The sequence below is a fragment of the Chroicocephalus ridibundus genome, chromosome 4, assembly GCF_963924245.1.
Source record: "Chroicocephalus ridibundus chromosome 4, bChrRid1.1, whole genome shotgun sequence".
Classification (NCBI taxonomy): Eukaryota; Metazoa; Chordata; class Aves; order Charadriiformes; family Laridae; genus Chroicocephalus; species Chroicocephalus ridibundus.
In genome coordinates, this window is record NC_086287.1 from 63,538,806 (window position 1) to 63,561,230 (window position 22,425).

General features: G+C 43.3%; 1 long non-coding RNA gene across 2 annotated transcripts in view; it reads right to left on the reverse strand.

Annotated features, from left to right (window-relative positions):
* LOC134514689 (uncharacterized) overlaps positions 1 to 22,425 on the reverse strand; it is a 102,015-nt gene that overhangs the window by 23,008 nt on the left and 56,582 nt on the right. For both annotated transcript variants that reach the window (XR_010070771.1, XR_010070770.1), the window contains exons 2-5: positions 16,090 to 16,290; positions 12,877 to 12,939; positions 9,819 to 9,946; positions 5,546 to 5,663 (exon numbers count right to left, since the gene is read on the reverse strand). This is a non-coding gene — a long non-coding RNA (uncharacterized LOC134514689). The remainder of the gene's footprint in view (positions 1 to 5,545; positions 5,664 to 9,818; positions 9,947 to 12,876; positions 12,940 to 16,089; positions 16,291 to 22,425) is intronic.

Sequence of the window (22,425 nt, forward strand, 5' to 3'; positions counted from 1 at the left end):
CAAAGGAAGCCAAAAGAAGTGTTGTGAGGTTTTTTTGATTATTCAAATGCTCATGAATTGTCAGAAAACTGGACAGGTAATACCTTTTCTAAACAGAGTCTTTAATTTGGAAAAAATACTAAAAGCTCAGCATTTCACGCCTCCACTGAGATATGCCTCTGGCTACCCTTTTATTTTTCATGCCATGTTTTCTGAAACGTTACATTCAAGAGAATATATTGCCTTCAAATCATGTACACATGCATGTTTATTAAGTCATTACCATAGCCTTAAGTCCATAAAATCACTGTGGACTGCAATACCACATGTGCACCCAGCAATTAGATGAATAAATTAACCCTGAAAAATTTCTGCTTGGGGTGGAAGGGAACAAGCTGTACTGTGAAAGTTGAAATAACACTCCGGAATAGAGAAATCATTTTGTATTTAAAAGACTGCTACCTGGCTAGCACTCAAAAAAGAAAAAAAAAAAATAAAATCACCTAATCGTGCTGATGATTACCAATAGCTTTAAATTTCTGAAGTAAAAGGGAGAAAAAAATAGCAGAAAACAAGGATCTGGCAGAGCACACAGTTCCAAAGTGTATTACTCCGTCAGTGTCATTTTCTATGCGGCAGTGTTCTTTCAATTATTTCTTCCCCTCTCTTCCTCTCTGCAAAGAAAATTGGCAGAAAAAGTTGCCTGCAGGATCAGAGAGGGGTATTTTTATCAACCTACAACTAGATTAAAAATCCTTTATCTGAAATGCAGCAGAGGACTGGCCTAAATTAAATCCCATCTCCCTTTGCTTCTAGGCTGTGAAGGATTATCACACAAAGGGCATTTTACTTAATTTGTATTATTTTTTAATTTGTTAGTTTTAGTTTACACTTGCACAAGTTATCCATGAAAAAAGGAACAAGCATGAACAGAGAGCTACATAGTAAACGTCCAAAAGGGGACGCCAGCTGAAGGGTGTTACCTGAGGCGTTTGGTTGATCCGTCACCTGAGAACACGGGAGCAGGTCAAACATAAAGCTCTGAAGGGCAACTTCTAGCCAGTGCATCATTAGCCTGGGCATCGGCTTTCTAAGCTTGCTGTAGTGCCCTCTTTATCTCTACAGAGACTGTTCACACGGCAGAGCATTTGCAGAACCTGGGCTTGCATGAATTTTTAATGATTTTAATAATCACTGTTTGCAGCGCTGCACTGCAGTGTGACTACTAGAGAGCCTTTCAGTAACTGGGTCACCAGAAATGCCCTCTGTCAGCATGCCCATCGCATAATGACATAATCACCAGGCGTTAACCGTACGCACACACATGCACGCGCTTAATTATGCCCATTTGATGCAAGCCTCTCTTATCCGCACAGCCCTAAAGCCCAGAGGTGTTGATGTTGCAACATAGATACAGTTGTATAAAAATGGAGAAGAGGACAGTAAACAAAGTCGGGAAACAGAGGCAGGAAAAAATAGGACCTGAGAAGGCAGCACCACTGTCTAACCTGTTACTTTCCCACGAGCGAACCACTTGGCTTATATAGGAAGGGATATAAACATTTCAACCCTGTAAAGGACACCACCACCAAAAATAAGGTTGGGTGAAGAATCAGCAGACATCCTTGTCCAGGATATTTTTGGGTAGTTGTTCCAATTTCTGCACTGCTGGGTTCTCTGGCTCCGTCTCATGTCAGAGTGTACAGGAGCAAACAGCTATTAACTTGGCTCAGCAGTGATTGCTGTGCACAGTGGCCTGGGCAGAGATTTTTCATTTCATTTTCATACATCATTTACAGCTTGCTGCAGCCATTCCAGAAAGTCAGCACCAATCTCCTTAAGTTAACACGGAACAAACAGGAAAGGAGATAGAATTCTTCTGTTGTTATTTAAAAGTCTTGTCATGTCTGGGCACATTTGGTGCTACCACTGATTTCATTTTCAATATACTTCACTGATATAACGAAGTCATTTCCTTGAGAATACACAGGGGAGGTCTGGACCGCATTAATGTAGAAAAAAAGCCAAACATAACCAATTTGCTTGTAACAAACCTATTTTCCATATTGCCCTTTGCTTGTTGTTGGGGTTTTTTTCCTCACATTTTATATTAATATAAAAAAACTATATGAAAAGTGCTCCAAAAATGTCCAAGATTCCTTCTGCACCCAAGTTCCAACAATCATTATATCTGTGTCCTTTAATTGTTCATCCTCTCCGCTTCAGTTACGCACCCTATGAAGAGAAGTATAATAACTCCTTTGCAGCCTCCAATGGCTACAATGAGGATTAATTAGTTAATGTTTGCACAGTACATGGGCCAGGCTCTGCGCTGATTTATGCTTGATGCATGTCAGCTGGGGTGGATTAAGGTGGGAGCTAACACAGATTTGAGCCTCTTGCAAAGAACGCACCAGGTCCAATGCTACTAATTTGCCCTTTGTTTAATTTTTTTCCCTCTTTATGATGGTTTCCCAGAGCTGACAAGGCTTCATACCTATCTAGCAAGGTCTGCATCTCTGCAGATATGTGTGGGGACCCAGCCTGGCAGTGGTCTGTAGGGAACATCTGAGGCTGTAGAGGTGAAGTCGTGCTAAGCAGCTCCACAGAGCAAGGAGTGGTGGCACAGAGCTCTGACTCCATGAACACAGGGATAAGCAGACTTCATTTTAAAACAAAGTCAGGCAGTGGAGAAACAAGTATTTAAGGAAGAATCTGCTTCCTTGGTTCTTCTATATCTCTGCTTTGCAGAGGTGCAACCAGTACATTTAGGTACTTTAGTGACATTGGTGAAGCAGCAAAGGTGTATACTCTTGGATTAAGGCAAAACGAGCAAAAATAAGTCTTATTTGCCTTTTCAGTTTGAAAAATCTTTTAGGCAATGATTGCATTTCACTGCATAAGAGCATATGGCACTATTACTTGATCCTCTTACCCAGGGCAACATTAATGACTTTCCCCTAACTCGACAGTGTACGCTGTTGAGTGGTTAAAAGGATGTTCCAGTAAACAAAATGCTCAAAAGCCAGAGGCTGTACTGTTATCCTTCTCCCCTTTGCCCTTTGAATCCAGGCCAGGAACATCTCACGTATCGTATGAAAGGATTGCCATAGTGAGAGCACAGTGACAGTCGCACTGATACCAGTTGCAGCAGTGAGCACTGGTGTGCAGAGCAGACCTGCTGCTGAGCTTGGTTTAGTGCTTGCCTGTTCCGGGAATCATGAGAAAAGGCAAGAATATGGTTCTATTCCCCCATGCAAACTCGGTCCCTGTGTAATTTTTCCAGGAGGTGCATCTCATAGTTTTCCCACAATAGTCCAAGAATGACGAGCTTTCATGTGAAACAGGCCATATGAATTCCCGTGACTGAACAGGGAGCCTTAATGCCTAATTCGGCCATCTATGTTAGATGCCCAAAGCCAGAGAGTAAATAGCCCTTGTCAAATAATCTGAAATCAGCATGATTTACAGTACCCAATAACACTCCTGACCAACAAAGGTAAAAGTGTCAGGTCCAAAAATGCTGAGTTACCAAACTTCAGAATGTGTAAAGCAATGACACATCCAAGAAAAGAGGGAACAGAAGGAAAATCCCCTCTGTATTTAAGACTGCCACAGCATACATAGCATCTTTTGTCAGGACCAGCTCTCCGAATATCTGCTTATTTGAGAATCTTGCGAGGGAGAAAGGGAGGGAGGATTCTTTGCCGCATTGAAGTTAATAGCTAACTGAATTCTGTGGAGTTAAATTCCTCTCTCCCTGTGTGCTGAATGGAATACTACATTTGTTCAGTCCCTTGTACTTGGTCCTACTGCCCTCTGCTATATGAAATACTACTGCATTCCCAGATCCAATTTTCTCATTTTGTTGCCTCAGTCATGGGCCCATAAAAACAGTTTCAATGGATAGAATTGTTAATTGCAGAAATAAGGAAATAGATCTGCCATCAATGTTAATATTCTTTGATAAGTAGCTGTCTAGAAATCACTTCAAAGTAACAGAGAGACATTGAAGTAATTTCCATCGAGAACAGTGCTTGATAGACAGACACATGAGCAGGTAAACAGAACCCTAAGTTAGCAGGATGGCACATACATATTTATATATAAATGCATTCTGATGCAAAAGGGCTCTCTCAACCGATACAGAGAGATGCAAAATATTTTGGTGAGTCACTCTATTAACCAGGCTCAGAAGTGACTAAATGAGACAGGAACTGGTAGGCTACGTGAAGAAAGCAAGCTCCTGGTGACCCTCTCACAGCAAAAAAAATTGAAGGAGTATTTCCTGAGATTGCAAGTACAAATGAAAGGACAAAATAGCTATGACTAAGAGTCAGAAAAAGGGTGAGACAGCCCCAGAAAGGTAGTTTGAAATGCTGTACAAGACATGAAGAATTCCAGTCCTAGCTTCGAGGAGACACTGGAACAATCAGTCATAGACAGGCATACGGTGAAGGTGAAGATGATTAAAAGGATTTTAAAAAGAATGTGTTAATAAAAAATAGGAATTCTGATGGCGAAATAGTAGGAATTTAAAAGTGTTTATTAAATGTATCTGTGAATTAAAAAATTATCAACTTTAGATGAACATTATTTGAAGACGCTCCAAAAGCAGACTAATGTAGGCGCAATGATCAAAGATTTTTAGGGACAAAAACTCTAAAAACAAATCCTCAGGAAGAAGGAAGCTTGGAAAATATCCAAAGGGGATTAACTCATGAGAGACATAGTAGGAACACTGCTTCTTTATATCCCTTTTCGTATTAAACCCGTAGTAAACTGGTGTTTTTCAAAGCAACTGCAAAAAATCTGTCATCAGAATGATGTGTATATGACCAGTCTGGAAGTGTCAAAGTGGGAGTTCACCAGTATGATCCGTGCAGTTTTTAAAAGGGATCATTCATAGCAGCATTACAGTAATGTCTAGGGGACAAGCTATGATCTCTTTGTTCTAGGGTCTGAACAAACAGTGCAGAGAGTTTGCCCGAGGAACTAATGACCTTAACAGACAAGACAAAAGGTTGGAGAGGGAAACAATCCAGGAAAGACAGACCACTCTCACCACACGCGCCAAGACGGATCTATGTCTTTGTATAAGCTAGAGCCAACTACCAAAAGTGGGGTAGAGGATCCCAGTCCGTTGAACACACACCCATTGCTCAAGGAATTCCAAAGAACGTATGAAAACTGCATGCTGTCAATTACCTTCAGATTGGGGGGGGTCATAAGTCAAAACTTAGACCTCCTAGGAAGCTGCAGGATTTAAAAAAATTGTGCTTTTTACTGTAAGGAGGCTGAATGCAGCATATGTGAAAGATTAAAGGAACATCAGGCAGCTGTTAGAGGTTTGCATGTTATAAACTCAGCTTTGGCAGCAGCTTCTGCAAACAGAGAGGTAGACAGAACAGGATAAAAGTTGGTAGCAGAGTCCAGTGGTCTCAGAGGACTCACAGAATTTCTGCTGCCTAAGAACACTGTGGCACAGCTATGCCATACACGAGGCCATTAACTTGGTCATATTTATTAGCCAATCACATTTTCTTAATCGTTTGACCTCACTTACCTTTATTCCTTAGATGACCCCAAGCAGAAGTCTGTGCTTCCCTGGCATTTCACTCTGTGACGTGCTGCCTGTCGGAGCATGGAGAAAGCACTGACACCATTTCCAACTAAAAAGATGCCTGGAAATTAAGAAGAAATGGCAAGTACATACCATGCAGAATTGAGCATTACCCAGGCCTGTAAAAATATCCAAAGAAAGGAAAATCAAATATAAATTGCTATTAATCTTCCTATTTTTTCCCTGACCACAAACTGGGAATCATTTTGGAGACATCATAATCTGCAGTATGCTGAAGGCCTTTGCTCATCACGGGACACTGGGTTATAGAAGCAGCACTACAGACTAGAAGTCTGTCGTGTTCCAAACAACGGCCAAAGGCAGATGTCCAGGGCAGAACATAAGAGAGAAAGCCTGCAGTGATATTTCCTCAGAACAAACACCTTGCCTACATAGGCTTTCTGAGTCAGAGGTGCTGTCAGTAGCCTTCACTAGATTTTTTTCTTCCATTAGTCAGTCTAGGGCTGGTTCGTTTGCTTGAACCCTATAAACAGGCATAGCATCCTGTGGCAAGAAGAAGTTTCTCAGAACTACGTACCATGTGAAGAAAGAGTTCCTTCTGCCTCTTTTGAACCAACCATCTGCCTGTTTCTCCTCATAACCCCTTATATTCCCTTATGCGGGGGAGGACAGTGAACAATCCTTCATTATTTTCCATTTTGGGACATCCCGTCCATCAGTATAGATAACTTCAATTATCTCATCTCCACCCTGAAGACTGTTATTCCAGTCAGTTTTTCCTCAGGCAGAAGCTCTTCCATATTACATTCTTGCTGCCCATCTCTGAACCTTTTCCATGTATGCTGTATCCTTTATGAGATGGGATGTACCAGAGACGCATACAGCATTAAAGAATTACAAAGTGACATTAAAATGCTCCCTCTTTTGTTCTCTGATCCTCTCTAGATTTTTTAACATTTGATTCGCTTCTTCATCAATAACACAGATGATGCACCATGTTATTAAGGAATGAAATTTGAGGGAAATAAATACAGTTTCACAGAGACAGAAGCTAGTACTGGCAGTATGGCCCAGACAGTCTTAGATGTAATTGCCAACAAATTAATTCACCAGAGTGCTGAACCACTGATGCTATTTTAGGCTTCATTTTGGTAAATAGCAAGCACATTACAGAAGAAGTGATCAAAGAAAATAACCTTTGACTGAGCGATCACAAGTTGATTCAGTTTAAATTAAATGGAAGAGTAAACAAAAATAGGTCTCTAATTAAGGTTCTACATTTCAAATAGGCAAAATTTGAGAAATTAAGGAAACTAATTAGTGAACTCAGCTGGACTAAAGAACTGAAAGGCGTGAATGTGGGAAAGGCCTGAGATTCCTTTCAGCCAAAAGCATAGAAACTACCTCCAGCATATATCCCAAGCCAGGGAAAAACAAATCCTGTAAAAATTTCTTTAAATTTAGGTGAATGGGTAAACCACCTCAACAAAGGATATCAGTCAACCAATGGCCAACAAAGAATGGAAAAAAGACAACTCAGCAAAGAGAACAGTACGTTAGAGGTCAAGAAGCTTGAGACTAAAATGAGAAATGCCAAAACTCGGGCAGAGTGAGACCTTGCAAAGGAAACAGAAGGAAATAGAAATGGGCTCTTCAGCCCCCTGGATAAAATAAACAACAGGGAATGGAGTGGAGCAGATAGGCAAGAATTTACAGACTTGAAGGTTCCTGCCCCAATATTAGAGGGATACCTTACACTGATTTTTCAGAAAAGATAATAGCGATAAAGAATGGTAGGATGGCTGACGGTAACAAAAGGATGGCAAAGACCACACCTGAGAGAGAAGATAAGCTCAAAAAGCCTAATGCCTTCAAAACTATCTCCATCTTGGGGTTGCAGGTACCAATGTGAGCCAGCACACCAAAGCAGAGCTTTGGTAGGTGGGCAAGTCCAGAGAAAGGGGAGAGAAAAGGACAGGGAATGGGAGATGAGAAGAATGAGGTCAGCTAAGACAGGAGGTTAAGATGACCTTGTGTGTGAAGTGCTGTTGAATTGTCCCGAGGCACCTCCAGGAACTCCAGAGACAGTGAAGACCCCAGTAGGATGATGGGCATTTTCACCCCCAATACTTGTGTTTTCCTCCTTCCAGAACAGGCAGTCTGCTCCAAAAGCTATCTTCTCTTAATTCCTTGATATGGGAGAGCTGCAAATTTCAAAAATCTGCAAAATACTCTTCAGAGGCAGCAGGAGTGGGCTAATGAGAGTGTTCTCCTGTATAAATATTGGCTATAGGTTAGTTTCAGAAAGGCTTGGAATAAATGGGATGACCTTTTCATTTGGAAGAGCATAAAATATGAGTCGCCCCACAGGGAAAATTTAACAGAAAAGCCTTTGGGCAATTTCTCACTGCTGAATGTTTATGCTAATACCATTCTAAATTAGGGCAAAATTAAGCAAATTTTTTTCTGCATGGGGAGGGTGCATCAGGTGGGGAGTCTGGTCTACTAGAGCTACTAAGTGAGACGATAACTCGCTTAAAGAATTATTTAGCTATCAGCTGGGAAACATATCACTCTTATTCGGCAGGGCGTGCATGGCTTACAAGACATTAATCAGGTATCCACTGGAGAAGAAAATAGTGATACTTTTACAATAGACTGTAATTTCAAGGGTGGTTAATAAGTAAATAAATAAAACAGTATCAATACGAGTAGGTGCATTTTTCGTACCTGTAGAACCCCATTAGAAGAGCCACACAGCCCTTTGATCACATTGAATTAATGCTAAAATATCTTCCTGACCCCGGGCTGCACTCTGTAGCCTTCCACATTGCACCATAGTCTTCAAATAGCCTCCCAATGAAGAGCTTCCTTGCCTTTCGTTGCTGTACTCAGGACCTGGATGTGCAACATCTGTCCTACCAAATGACCCAGTCACGAAGCCAAGCCCTGCTCAGCATCTGCTCTGGAAGATCTGCTGAAATCAGCAGCAGCTGAAAGTCCAAAGTCCTTTGAAAATTCTGGTCTCAGTCACATACCGGAGCATCAGCCATAGGGTTGCCATATTTCTGTCCCAGGTTTTCAGGAAGCATCAAACATGGTATGCCTACGTTTCACAGATGGCCTGTGCTTGGAAACACATGGCATTTATTGTGCATATACAGACCATCTGTCCAGTGTGCAGACCAAAGGCCCATGGCTCCTGGAATTGCTGGACACACCACATGTGCTCTATAGCTTAATCTGGGCACATGTAGAAAATGCATCTGAAATTTTAACTCTGCCTGAGTGGTCAGAGCTTCTGAAATCCCAGACAGAGGTAATGAATTGCTTAACTTAAAATTCTGTAGAGGAAGAAAGTGTATGTCCACGGTGTACAGTGGCTCAAAACGTGCACTTTCCCAGGGTAAGAAGGATCTTACCAACGCTGCCTGCTCTGTTGTAAGCAGAGCAACAGTTAAAGTATCACACTGGAAGGGAACCAGATCTCTCCAGCCTAAACCCTCTAACAAAAGAGTCAGCAGAAGAGATCTTGGTCTCAACAGCCAGAAAGACTGTTTGTGATAAACTGATTTCATGGCAACAACTTGGCAATGCCAGAGGAGTGCCTTTAGATTTCAGGAACGCAATCCTGTTCCTTCCCAGCCATATTCACTGCCATGGAAGACAAGTGGAGTGGCTGTCACACATGTCCCAGGATTGATCTCTGCATAAAGGGGCATAGAACATCTGACACAGTTTCCCCTATGGTCAGGTTCCCTGGTCACCTCTTCCAACAGCTCTCACAAACGTGTTGCAAAGCACACGATGGGTGAGGGATGTGTGGTCAGAGCACGCTCTCCACTGACCAGTCTGCCTCAAAAAACTGTTAAAGCTCAGAAGGCAGCACAGCTTCTCTGGGGTCACTCTAACTAGGTGCTGTTCAACCTTTTAGGAGGGTGGCAGATCTCTAAAAAAAAATTCCAGCAGTGATGCTGTCATTTATACAGAAATGTAAGTCTATTCTTCCTTACTGTCTAGGTAATCTCAAATGCGTAAATACCACACTTCGCTAAAAGGCACGGCTGGACCTATTGTGAAGGCAAAAAGTTGCACAGAATCTGCTCCAGCACTGGGGAGATGCACACACCTCTCAAGAGCGACATATACACATGCAAATTACCGCTCCAGGCAGCAAGCATGACACCCACATGTTATTATAATACGTCCCCTAAGAGAAAGGAAGTTATATAAAGATGATCGGTATATTTGATACCTGGGTATTTCAGGCAGTCCGGCCCTGAGGTTCTTCTCTGAATCATCTGATCACATATCGCCTCAGCTGTAGCTCGGTGGGTGGAGAGGAAGAGTGATGATAGCATATGTCTTCTCCAAAGGTTACACCTGCCAGACAGAAAGGCCTCCTGAAGATGCAGTAGCAGCTAGAGGTTACTCAGCTGCTCACCACCTCTCACTTTCTCTTCTCCACATAAAGGGCAGACGAGCAATTACCGAAGGAAAGGAACGAGCAGCCTACGCCTGCACACGTGAGAATCCTGTTACAAGAGCATAAATCCTGAGTCAATGGCATTAAAATGCGGCCTGAAAAACATCAGCTTTGACAAAGCTTACTTTATTAGCACTGTTTATTCACAGGAAGGTGCCTGGGTGCTGACCAGACTGGGAATACCTGCGTGCTGCCACTCCTCGTGCAATCACACCTTGAGCCCGCAGTCAGAGACACCCCCACGATTCTGTTGTGCCCAGCAGAAGACAGACACAACCGCCTTCAGGGAACACCCCGTCACCCTCCTCAGACACCCTGCTCAGCGTGTCCCATTTGGGGCAGAGAGGAGGTGGAAAGCAGCCCTGGAAGGAGGACACTGGAGTGAGGAGTCTTGTGAAGCGTGTGACAGGGCAGCGCGGCAGCCATCCTGGGGGACCGCACTGAGGGAGGGGCGGCACACCCCGGTGGCTGTGCTTGCTCACACCAGCAGAGCGAGGGGTCCCTGGACAGTCGGTGCCAGTCAGAAAAGCCACGAGATCTTGTGAACCAGCTCCAACCAGGAGCTCTGCAGTGAGGTGTCACAGTGGGGCCCGCGCTCTCAGTCAGCATCATCCCAAGGAGGCGGAAAGGGAGGGTGGTGGGATTGCCTGCTCACCAGCTGGGAGGGCAAGAAAAGCCGCAAAGGTGAGACTGAGAGAGGAAAAATGATTCAGGGGCTCAAAGCATCAGACAAATGGGAAGCATAAATAACAACGAACACCCAGATGCTCAGAGCTGGGCAGCCACAGGAGACAGCCAGATTAGAAAAGCCAAATAAATGTGTGTGGGAGTGGATATGAGATCAGAGAAGTAGGGTCAGGGAAGTTCAAAAACAAGCTCTGAAATTCCTTAGCATACTGTTGAGCTTGATCGGGAGGAAAAGAAGCCTTTGAAAGTAGTGAAGGGACAGAGTGATATAATACCATAGCCTCCGTGCAGAGAATAGCATGGCTTTGGCATAATGAAGATCTCAGTGCACTATTCTTCTCTCGCTTAGCCTCGTTTAAATCATGAATAATGACATGGCAAACTACAACAGGTTAAAGCCAGTGGGAGGGAGAGAAGAATCACATCCCTTTTGTTTAGAGAGGCCCACAGGAAAAGAAATATATTGCAATAGAAGGAGATCTACAGCAGTCAAGAGGAAAACAATTGCGGATGGCATGAATAGGAGTCACACCGACAGAACTGCGACAGGGTAAAGTCTGGGGGAGGAAGCAGAGGAGACTGCAGGTGTGAAAAGGAGAAGGCTAAGAAAAAATTAAGGGCAAGGAAAGTTCAGCACAGTTTCAGTTGGAGAGACAGCTTTGCCATGTGCCCCAGATCACAAAACTTCCTTTTCTAACTAGAAACGTGAACCCACAGCTGGTTGTGCTAGCACACATGGTCTCTTCAGAGCACTTGGGAAGGGTGGCCAGTGCTTCCACCACCTCCTTTTCTAGTGTCTGAGCTACATTAAAAGGACAGCTAAAAATATATGCAGAACCACCCATTACTTCGCCATGAAATCGGTTGTTCTGGTCACCACATGACCGTAATGCCGCTGTGGATGGCACAGGGCAGGCTGAGGTGTGGGAACTCTATTGATGGCTTTGAAATGTTATCCCCGCACAAGAAAAAAATTATAAATTGAGAGCCCATGCTTTGAATGTGACTTGCTCACAAGTCACCAGCTAGACACGCAACCTATTTTGCAACCACACTATAGCCAGAGAGCTCCAAACACTCTGGTGCCCATGATAGTGTATGTTAAACCAAAGGCAGGCTGCGACTCATTTTATCAAGCAAAGAAAGGTCTCTAGAGATGTTGTCATTTTAGATGGAGTTTGCGGGGCAAGAGGTTACATGAGATGCCTTTTAAGACAGCTAACAATTGCTTCGTTTGTCATAAGGAAAAAAAAAAATGAGTTTGGGACCCCATAAAAGAATAGTTTGGGGGGGTCATAATTTTGTGTTGACAATCTTCTGATGTAAAAGCAAAATTTCTAATAAAGAATGAACATAAAAACCCCTTGGGGATTGTAAGTGAATCTCAGTACTTTAAACTGGCCCTGGTACGTAGTCTTGCTGTGTGTCATATAATGAATACATATACATCCTGCTACCAGCATTCTATCAAACTGAAACGATAAAGACTGCCTAGCTATGCTGTTCTGCAAGAGACACAGGCTTCTGTTTACTTCTCATTTGGGAAAAAATGACATTGATATCAAGCAAGAGATTAGCGTGCATTTCTGGATAGGAAGAATGGCAGTGGTGGAAAATATCCCCTATTCCCAAATGATAGGGATGAGTATATCTAATTAAAAAATAATCTTTTATTGTCTGCCAACTCAATCTAAGTTTCAATATACAAACCAGCAATTACAGGAAGTAGATAATCAGTTATGCATTTAAAAGACTTTCTGCTGAATTATGTGTCCTTTAATTACATGTACATTTTTAAAACAAAAATTGGACTTCTTGGAATTGAAGGAGAAGGAGTAGCCAGACTAGGAATGGATTTACTATATTCATGGCCAACAGAAACAATTTAGAGTTAAAAAAGCTAATCATTCTATTTTAAATCATGCGTCACAAATACCTCTAAGAACTAACTTTCATTGCCCTAAGGCACCTTACGTGTTCATGTTATCCTTCCAGTTTTTGAAGCATGAACATCACTGAATTTTAAGCATCAAAAACAAATGCTGACAGCTTTAAAGGTGTTGCTGGCACATGTGTGTATGTAACAGAGGTATTAGTTGGATACACATTTTTCTGTCATATATATATATGCTTAACTCACACTTGTTGCAGAGATTTCGGTGCGGTGATGTGTCTTTTTCAAAGTGCAGTAAGGCTGCCAAATCTGCAGGTAGTAAAACACAGGTGAGAATGTCAGGCTTAAAATATTCAAGGATGTAAGCTGATGCAGGCATCCCTCTTACTATAAGCAAGGCTCAGGAGTGAATGTCACTTTAGCAGCACATGTTTCTGCAGCTCTGTGGAAAGAGACCTAGAAGTCCTGGTGGACATCAGGATGACCATGAGCCAGTGATGTGCCCTTGTGGCCAAAAAGGCCAGTGGCATCCTGGGGTGCATCAAGAAGAGTGTGGCCAGCAGGTCGAGGGAGGTCATCCTCCCCCTCTACTCCGCCCTGGTGAGGCCGCATCTGGAGTACTGTGTCCAGTTCTGGGCTCCCCGGTTCAAGAAGGACAGGGAACTGCTGGAGAGGGTGTAGCAAAGGGCTACCAAGATGATTAGGGGACTGGAACACCTCTCTTATGAAGAAAGGCTGAGGGATTTGGGTCTTTTTAGTCTGGAAAAGAGACGACTGAGGGGGGATCTCATCAATACTTTTAAATACTTAAAAGGTGGGTGTCAGGAGGATGGGGCCAGGCTCTTTTCAGTGGTGCCCAGCGACAGGACAAGAGGTAACGGGCACAAACTTGAGCATAGGAAGTTCCACCTAAACATGAGGAGGAACTTCTTTCCTTTGAGGGTGGCAGAGCACTGGAACAGGCTGCCCAGAGAGGTGGTGGAGGCTCCATCTCTGGAGACATTCAAAACCCGCCTGGACACGTTCCTGTGCAACCTGCTGTGGGTGACCCTGCTCTGGCAGGGGGGTTGGACTAGATGATCTCTAGAGGTTCCTTCCAACCCCTACCAGTCTGTGATTCTGTGATCACCACTCCAGTTCTCATTAAAGCTCATTCTAGTGTTCATCACAAGGGACAGTGGACTGTGTGCTGTCTCTCAGACACACCAGGGCTCCAGAGTATAAAGGGGCAAGGGGAAAAAAGTGATGGGGGGGCTTACAAATTGGACAATATGCTGATTACCTTTTGCTGATACCTGTTGCTGGTACTTGTTGCTGATACACGTTGCTATTTCTGTCTTTCAAGAGGCACTGTTAAGTATTGCTAGATCCCCCACATCTTGTCCTTTCTGTCTGCTCTATCACACAGTTACCTCCAGAAAAGCTTGCGTCCCTCTCCTATAAATCACATCCTTTAACCCTGATAGGTATCGCTACAGCTTCCTCCACACAGATTTTTGCTGCAGCCACTGGCTCTTCCTCCGTGGCTGGCACTTCATGGCACTGAGTAGCTATAAGTCCAGCAGTAATATCTACAGGCTTGAACATAAAAGTTGGTCTCCTATTTTTAGAATTCGGGGGGGGGGGGGGGTTGTTGCTTGTCTTTTTTAAGGCAAAATAACCCACACATGTGCAAACACTACTGGAATGATCCCTAGGTACGCAGGGGTGGCTCCCTCCAGTCCTAGGTCAGGTTTAGTTTGCCTGCTTGCATTAGATCACCAGCACGCTCACAAAATGTGTTCCCCTTCTGCAGTGTTCAGCACTAAACACAGTTCTGCTCTTCAAGACAGGCTGTAAACTGTGACCATCATCTGGCAGCTTCCTGGGGCTAGAAAGACAAAGGGGTGACAAGGTCTTGGAGGAGAATTGTCTGCTACAGGATCTGTGGATGTGACACTGACACATCCGCTGATGCAGAAGGTGGGGGCAGAGCACAGGCTTCAGGCCAGCAACATGCTAATGCTGATTTAGGGCTCCAGAAGGAGGAGAGGAATCTGGCTGCTTCAATCTCCAAGTTTTCCACCTTTGAGCAGTCACACCAACTCAGATGTGAGTAGATGCCAAAAAACTCAAAACCAGTTCTTTCGAATTGCAGGGCAAGGGACTACCAACTTCCACGGAAACGTCACGCTTATAAGCAAATTTATGTTCATCCCAGACTGCTGGAGGAAAAATTGTCACCAGCATCCCACTGCAGCTGTGTCTATCGCGCTCAAGTGTGAGATACCAGATTGGCACCAGCCCACTTATCCTGCCTAATTGGATAAAATTATTGACTTCCTGCAATTTAGTGTTTTATTGGGATTTTGCTTTGCAGAGGGACTTGGACTTGCCAGATTGTAGCTAGTAGTGCTGCTATGTTTTGGTTCGCCTGGACAGCTGCTAGGTGGCAACGTACTTATCACTCTTTGTATGGCTTTTTATATGAAGGTGCCAAAATTCAAAGGACCTATCTGCAAAGGGCTCTATTTTCAGCTGTTGCTGGTGCATCTTATTTACTTGGGTTCCTTGTTAAATAGGAAGGAGCATTAGTGTTTGGCCTGTACTTACCATGCATTAGACATTGTGCATTAAAATTATCACTCAAATGTATTTTAATATACGTAAATCTCATTCTCTGAGGCTAATATCTATCCTTTGATGGACACACCTCTTCTTAGCACTTCAGAAGATATTGACTGTAACACCATTTCCCTTTGAAGTCAGCCTATATATCACATTTCAAGTATAGCTACAACAGTCAATTTAAGGTGCCAAACAGCACCTTCAACCTTACCTTGTCAGATTTTACTCCTCCAGCTTCTAAAATCAGGCATTTTTACATTTTTTTCATTTCTTTTCTATGGGAAAGAGTTTCCCAAAAAGCACCAGATCTCATTAATGGAAATCTGCCAAGCACTCTCCAAGCACCCCTTTCCCAAGCACTCTCCTCTTTCTCCAAGGGTTCCCCCACAATAATTGCAGTTATTGTGCAATATCCTAATACATGTAATTAACCAGGCAGACCACAGATGGAAAAAGGACATTCCAGTTTCAAGAGGAATTTTTGGCGACGCAATACACAGCAGTGTGCAAGCGGACTCCAGCTCTGCTTGGAGCTAACGGATGCTATATGGACAACACTAGCACATTTGGCCTGTGCGGATGTATCTTGTCTCTCATTGAAGCTTATTAGTTGCAGCTCAGCACCATGTTCACAAGGCTTTGCTGACAAGGAGTGTGGGCAGACCATGCTAATGCCTGCCTGGATGATGCCTTGCAGACACTCTAACAGATCCTCCATTATCCCCCCTTGGATTAGGAACGGGACTCTACATTGCCTCTGAAAAATCAAATGATTTTTTTTTTCCTGGACAGCTACCACACGTTTTGTCATCTCCACTAGCAGGATGAAATAATTTCAAATGGGCAACTTACCCTTTTGTCAGTATTCAGTTCAGGAAAGGACACTTAATTCTTGACCATGCAATTCCTCTTTCTGTCCCCCAGCTTCTTATGAGGAGCAGTTGGGTTCACTCCAAACAGATGCCCGTGCACACGCCATTGCATGGGCACCACAGAAGGCTTCTGGAGTCTCTGGCATTACCCAGAGTTACCAGCACAGCCCGGTAGATGGATCTGGAGGAAATGCAAAGACTGAAATTGGAAACAAGAAGGGAAAGAAACCAAATTTTTCAGCACACACAAAAGCAATCTAACAAACACACATTCCCTCAGCAATGACTAGTTAAAATTCAGTTTACAAAAAAACTATTATTTCCTTTAATACCATATAAATAAGGTACTCGGTCATATTCTCTGGCCTCGGCTATACAAGAGGTCAGGCTAGAGAATGTAATGGTCCTTACTGGCTGTGAAAATCCATGAGTATATAGTCATTTGCAGTTTCGCCATTTCCTGAAAAAATTATTCCAACCTCTACTTTACATCTAGCTAACATGACTGATTATGAGTAAAAAAGGCCTTCAGTGAACAGAGTAAATCAACAAGGTTGCTGATGCACAGGCGTTTTCTCTGAGTAACAAGATAGACCTCTCACAAAGGAAACAATAGCCTGGTCAGTTTTCCCCAGGGTGCCTGGATTAATAAAAGTGTTTTCGTTACAGTGACGATGATGGTATATGGTAAATTTGTATGAGAATCAGGACAAACGGCGAGAAAGAAGTCCATTTTATCACACATCAGGAATTGCCTTTTAGGATCTAACAGTTGTTTCTGGCCCACACTAGGGATGCGCTATAGCAAGGCACAAACTGCCAGTGTCTCTCTCCTGGAAGAAAGCAAAATCCACAAGTGCTGCAGCAGGCTGCAGTACTAGGTTTCCTCTCCTCCCATTCTCATATGCTGACAACCAGCCAGGACAATGGCACTGTCACCTTTGGGTGACCTTCTGTTTGTTCCCAGTCTTCACAGGGGCAAAACACTGATGACAAAGAATATTTGCTCCCCTTCTGTCCTCCATGATGGCCTCAGTCTAATCTGAATCCTCTGTGAAGCGATGCAGAATCACCTACAAGAGTCACGTTGGTTGCTTATAGGAGCTTTAACTTTCCATTCCATGCTAGGACTCTCGTATAACTGATCAACAGGTGGGGAAACTATCGCCCTTTTTCTCCAAACCCTAGTGTATATAGTTTATAGTCCTAGTTGGAATAATGTATATTTGCACCATTCACCTGAGCTCCTTAAAACTCTAAAGCTTGCAAGTCTCAATTACATTTCCCACCTGTTTCTGTCACAGTTATTGTTCCTCTCAGTCCAATGTGCTCAGGTCCCTGTCTCTCATCTTTGGCCAGTACAGAAATAAGCACAACTTTGTTAGAACAAGATGGGAAGTTTGTTTGTCCAACGTTATTAGTTCACCCTCCTCCCACCAAATCTGCTGCAATTGCATGTTCACCCTGTACTTAGCTTTGGTTCAGTTTAAACTGCAAGGTCTTTGGGGCAAAAGCCACATGGTCCCATCTGGGAAGGATTTTAATCCTTCTGTCTGTAGATATTAGCCAAGAAATTCACATGAAATCAAGAGGAAATAATTTATCCCACATAAACTGCCCTAAGGCTCTGTCACCACCATCCAAAGTATTGTTTTTAAGAGATAGGCCGCTGGCCTAATAGGACTGTGGTGACAAACCAGTCTTGCAATTCTGAGGTTTCTTAATTTCTTAAAGCACACTCTTCATTTATGGTGGCTGCCAAATCATGAATAATTTACCACCTTATGTCAGAGTGGTTGGATCCGTGCACCATAATTGCAGATGATGTCAGCTCTGGGATTTGTCCTGAGAGGCTAAAAGCCACTGTAGAGCCATTGTCTCTTGTGGCTGTTTTTTCAGCTCCTAAAGCAACAAGTAATACAGAACTATAGGTCTGAAAAAGACAACCTGTAATTAATATCCCACATGTAGTTAAAATGCTGTTGAGAGGGATGGAGAGCAGATGATTTACAGTCATAGAACTTTGATCTCAGCAGCAGTTAAAATCAGCTGTAAAGGATTTCACTTCTGGTGACAAAGGTACCTGGTTTGAATGACAAGAAGCACACGAATGGCAGGATTGTATGTCACTGAGACCAGCCACTGTCATTGAGAAAATCTTCACCCAAGCAGCTCCCCTCTCCTGGTTTGGAAACCTGCCTGTGTTGCACAGGAACAGCGGGGTGCAGCGTCCCATCTAGGGCAAGGGCACAAGAGACCCCTGACTCCCCTTTCTGCAAAGGACACATCCCTAGAAACGCTGGCAACCAGGAGATGCATACGGTGCTTTGTAATATGCCCAGGATAAGGAGTCACGTTTCCTGTATCCCTTTTCCCTTCTCTCTCTTAGTTCTAGTGTCAGAGCGTAGTGCTAATACCAGAGCTAAGGAGCGTTGAGAGCAGGAGGGACTGGAGAGGCAGGAGGAGGACACTCAGGCACAACTGGACTCCGCAAGAAGATGCCTACTGGCTCTCTGATTGAGGAAGGCTTACAGCTGGGAAAATGTTCCTCCTTGTACCTAACACACAGCTACCATTATTTTGTCATTTCTTGGTTTTAATTCATTCTTTACTCAACTGCTTAAGTTGTACCTATACATAGCACAGCAGCATGAAGCTCAGTTAAAGCCTTTCACTTGCAGTTCTTTTTATTTTGCCAGAAGAATTACAAGGATGTCACCACCCTGCAGGTTCTGACACGACAGATCTTCCCCAGAACTGCAACGCAGAACAACAGACTGAGTCATGCCTGAGAGTGCTACCCACTGAAATTTCCCAGCAGGCTGGACTGGCTGGTCTCACCTCCCATGCCCAACGTTGCTGAAGAGCAGCCTGTTGTGTGCTTATTTTTCAAGTAGCTCTCACGGGGCCAGGCACAGCCCACATGTGCCATAAAACACAGGGTTTGTTTAACCCTATTCAGAACAACGAGGCCCAGCCTGGAGCTGGAATTTGTCATTAACCTCTAACTTGTTTGCGATAGGTGAGGATTTGGCTTACCACAGTTAAGTGTGGATTTGCCTGTTGCCTCAAGCAGATTTTGGGTGACTGAGACAAAAAGGCAAATGTTACAGTGGGGAGAAAAGAAAGTTTTGGAAGATCTGAATGCCCCACGCCAGGTCTCTGGATGAGACAGGACTGGGACCCAGGTCACCCCAGGTGTCTGGGACAGGGTGTCAGCTCAGCAGGGATTTTATTCTAATCCCACTTGTCTTCCCTGAAACTACTCTGGTCACAGATAGCTGGTTTCCATACAGTTTTACATTTGCTAGTAATCAAAGAGCAGACCCTGCTAATTACCTGACCTCATACAAAGGAAACTGCGGTTTAAAGGTTTCGTTTACGCTCTATCTGCTAAGTCAATGTTGCAAGGCTTTATTGCATTGCAAACCCAGGGCCTGGCACTCTGGCCCTGCACATAGTTCTTACGTGACACCTGTCTTTCTTAGGTGTCTGGCTTGGAAAAAAAGGGCTTGGAAATAGCCAAGAGAAATACTAGCATGGGAAAAGGGGGAGGACATTTCTTGCACAGCATTGAGCCATTTTATTGTTATTGACATGGAAGACAGGGGAAGGGGTGGTCAGAGTGTCCTGTGGTGCAGTTATTCTGGACTACAAGCAGCGCAGGGAAGGAAGCTCCTTAAACCAGAGTTTCAAAGCACTTCGGAGTCATTTGAACAAGAGGAACAGGGTAGATTGAACTCTCAGAGGGAGCAATGCGTTGGGACTAAAGTTAACTGGTGCAAAAGAAATGCAGCCATGCATGACACCCAAGGAGCAAGCCTCCTTTGGGAACCCTGGCCTTGGGCTCCTGACAGACCAGAGGACCTGCAAGAAATAAGGGACAGAATTACCATAGAGAGGGTATCCCCTGAAGGAGGGGAACCCAACTCACCAGACAGAACAATTCAGATCTTATAACATCCTAACCAAGGAACTTGAGGGAAGCCTCTCTCTCACACAGATTTCCAAGGGAACAGTCATTCAGGGAAGTCCTTTGTCCTGTCCTCCTCCACAGTGAATTGGGATCACAAACCAGAGGTCATTCCCACCACCACTGTTCACTCACCAGTTGGGAACTCGTGTCCCCAGGGTAGTCCCGTGGAGTGGTGAATGCTGTTGCAGCTCCCAACTACATCCTAGCGCTTCATTCTGGAGTGGGCACCATAAAAAGACTTTCAATTCTAGAAATTCCCCAAGTGCAGTGGGAATTAGAGTCAGCAAGGGTGCAAGGATGGGTTCTTTGTTTGCTTGTTTTCACTGAAAGTTTAATTTTCTGTGGCACTTTCTCTTTTCATGCACTTCCTAATGTGAAAAAATTACTCCTCTCAATGCAAAACGTTGATTTTTTTCAGAAAAAGAAATCTTCCGGAACAATCACCTAGAAACCAGTAAAGAAAGGCAGGGTTTGACTGAAAAGAGTAACTTCATAAACAGGAATAGTCCATCTCAAATCACTGCCATGATACATGGGAACTGTAGCGTGGCCTCCTCCATTCCTCGATGCTGTCTGTAAAACAGGCTGTACTGTATCCTTCTGGAGACCTTGAAGCCTCCCGGCCAGGCAATGCGATGAGACACGGTGAGAAGGCAGAAGAGCAGAGATCATGGCATGGCCTGGGAGGCAAATGTATGAGCTGCAAGCAGGCAGTCTCTACTGAGTTGCTGAAATACAATGCTTTCAGCTGTATTGGCTCAACTCCAAATGAGGTATTTTTGATTTTATTTTCCCATGGGGCACTTTTCAGGAAAAGAAAATGCTTAAGGTTTTCAATAGTCAATATTATTCCGTGGCAATCTTTAAAGAAAAAATTCTTTTAATCTTCATTTACGTTTTCATCACGATAAACAGATACATCTGAAGATCACCAAATCACACACCAGTTTGCTTCTCTCTGGACTGAACATCCTCAATTTTTTCAAATTCAAGTTTTCAGTTCTCTGAACCACTTCCCTTCTGTTGACCTACAATTTTCATGGAGTGCAGTGTCCAAAAGAGGACACGATATCCCAGCTGAGGCTTACACAGTGCTACATAGTGCAGAAGGATGCCTTCCCATGTCTCACCTCTGTTAGTTTTCACATAAATTCTTGTTTCGGTCCCTAACACTAGCCAAGATTATGATATTATATTACCATTAATTCTTCATCTTCATAAGATAAATCCAAGAAAAATTCCGTAATTTCAGCTGATGTGACCTTAATCAATGAAAATATATTTTCTCTTTCTAACAGTAGTACAAGGTGGTTGAAACCTCTTAATATTTGAGACTTGACAGCCTGTTTGTGTTCTGCAATTGCAATATTTTCCTTTGACAATAAGAACAGCAAATTTACAGCTCATGATATTGTGAGGAGCCTAGAAACCCTTCGGCACTTTTAAACATCAAGATTTACTCTTGGAAGTACAGGAGGTTTTTTAAACCATCTAAATATATCCTCTTAATTATTACTTTGACTGTTACATGCCTCAGAACGTAAAGGCTTAAATCCTCATGTCTAATTAAAGCAACGTATGGAGAGAGAGACAGTGGATTAGGAGGGAGCAGTCTGTCTTTGCAACAACTAGCAAGTTGCCGTTTTATCTATTTTGAACCAAACAAAGTAGCCTTTTAAAGATGAAGAAGAGGACAAGAAGTGTGATATGTACCAGTCCTACCACTCAGTGGTGAAACTAATTACAGAAGAAAGCAAAACCAGACAAATAATACAGCACTATGCTTGCAACCAAGAGGAATAAGTGACAAACATTTACTGTGATCAAACCAATAACTTAAAGTGCACATTACAAATATTTCTTATTCATCTCTAATTCCGGAAGGCCTTCTTTCCCCCTGTTGTGCTAATTGTCTTATACCCAAGGCCTCTGGCCCCCTGCCAGATATTTGCTGTTCTCTGAAAGGCTTCTCTATTCTAGAAGATAAATGCCAGCCCAGCATGGAAATCATTTAGCAGCCAAAGAACTGATGGATTTCCAGTTTTGATTCACTGTACTTCAGGACCATTGTAGCGCTAAATACTGTCTGTCTTTTTAGTAACAGGTGTTGTTTTTTTTAACACCACTGATGTTTGGTGACAGTACCAATAGAAGGGAATATCAAAAGATTTTTAAATAGAAAATTCAGACGTGGAAAGATTTTTTTTTTTGGTACTTTGAAAATAAACACCACTATCAGATCAAAGTTCCCAAACAAGGGCTTGTCTGAAAGATTAAAATAAATGAACCCTGACTAAATAAATTAGGTGTTGGGATTTTTTAAATATCATCTGCAAAACT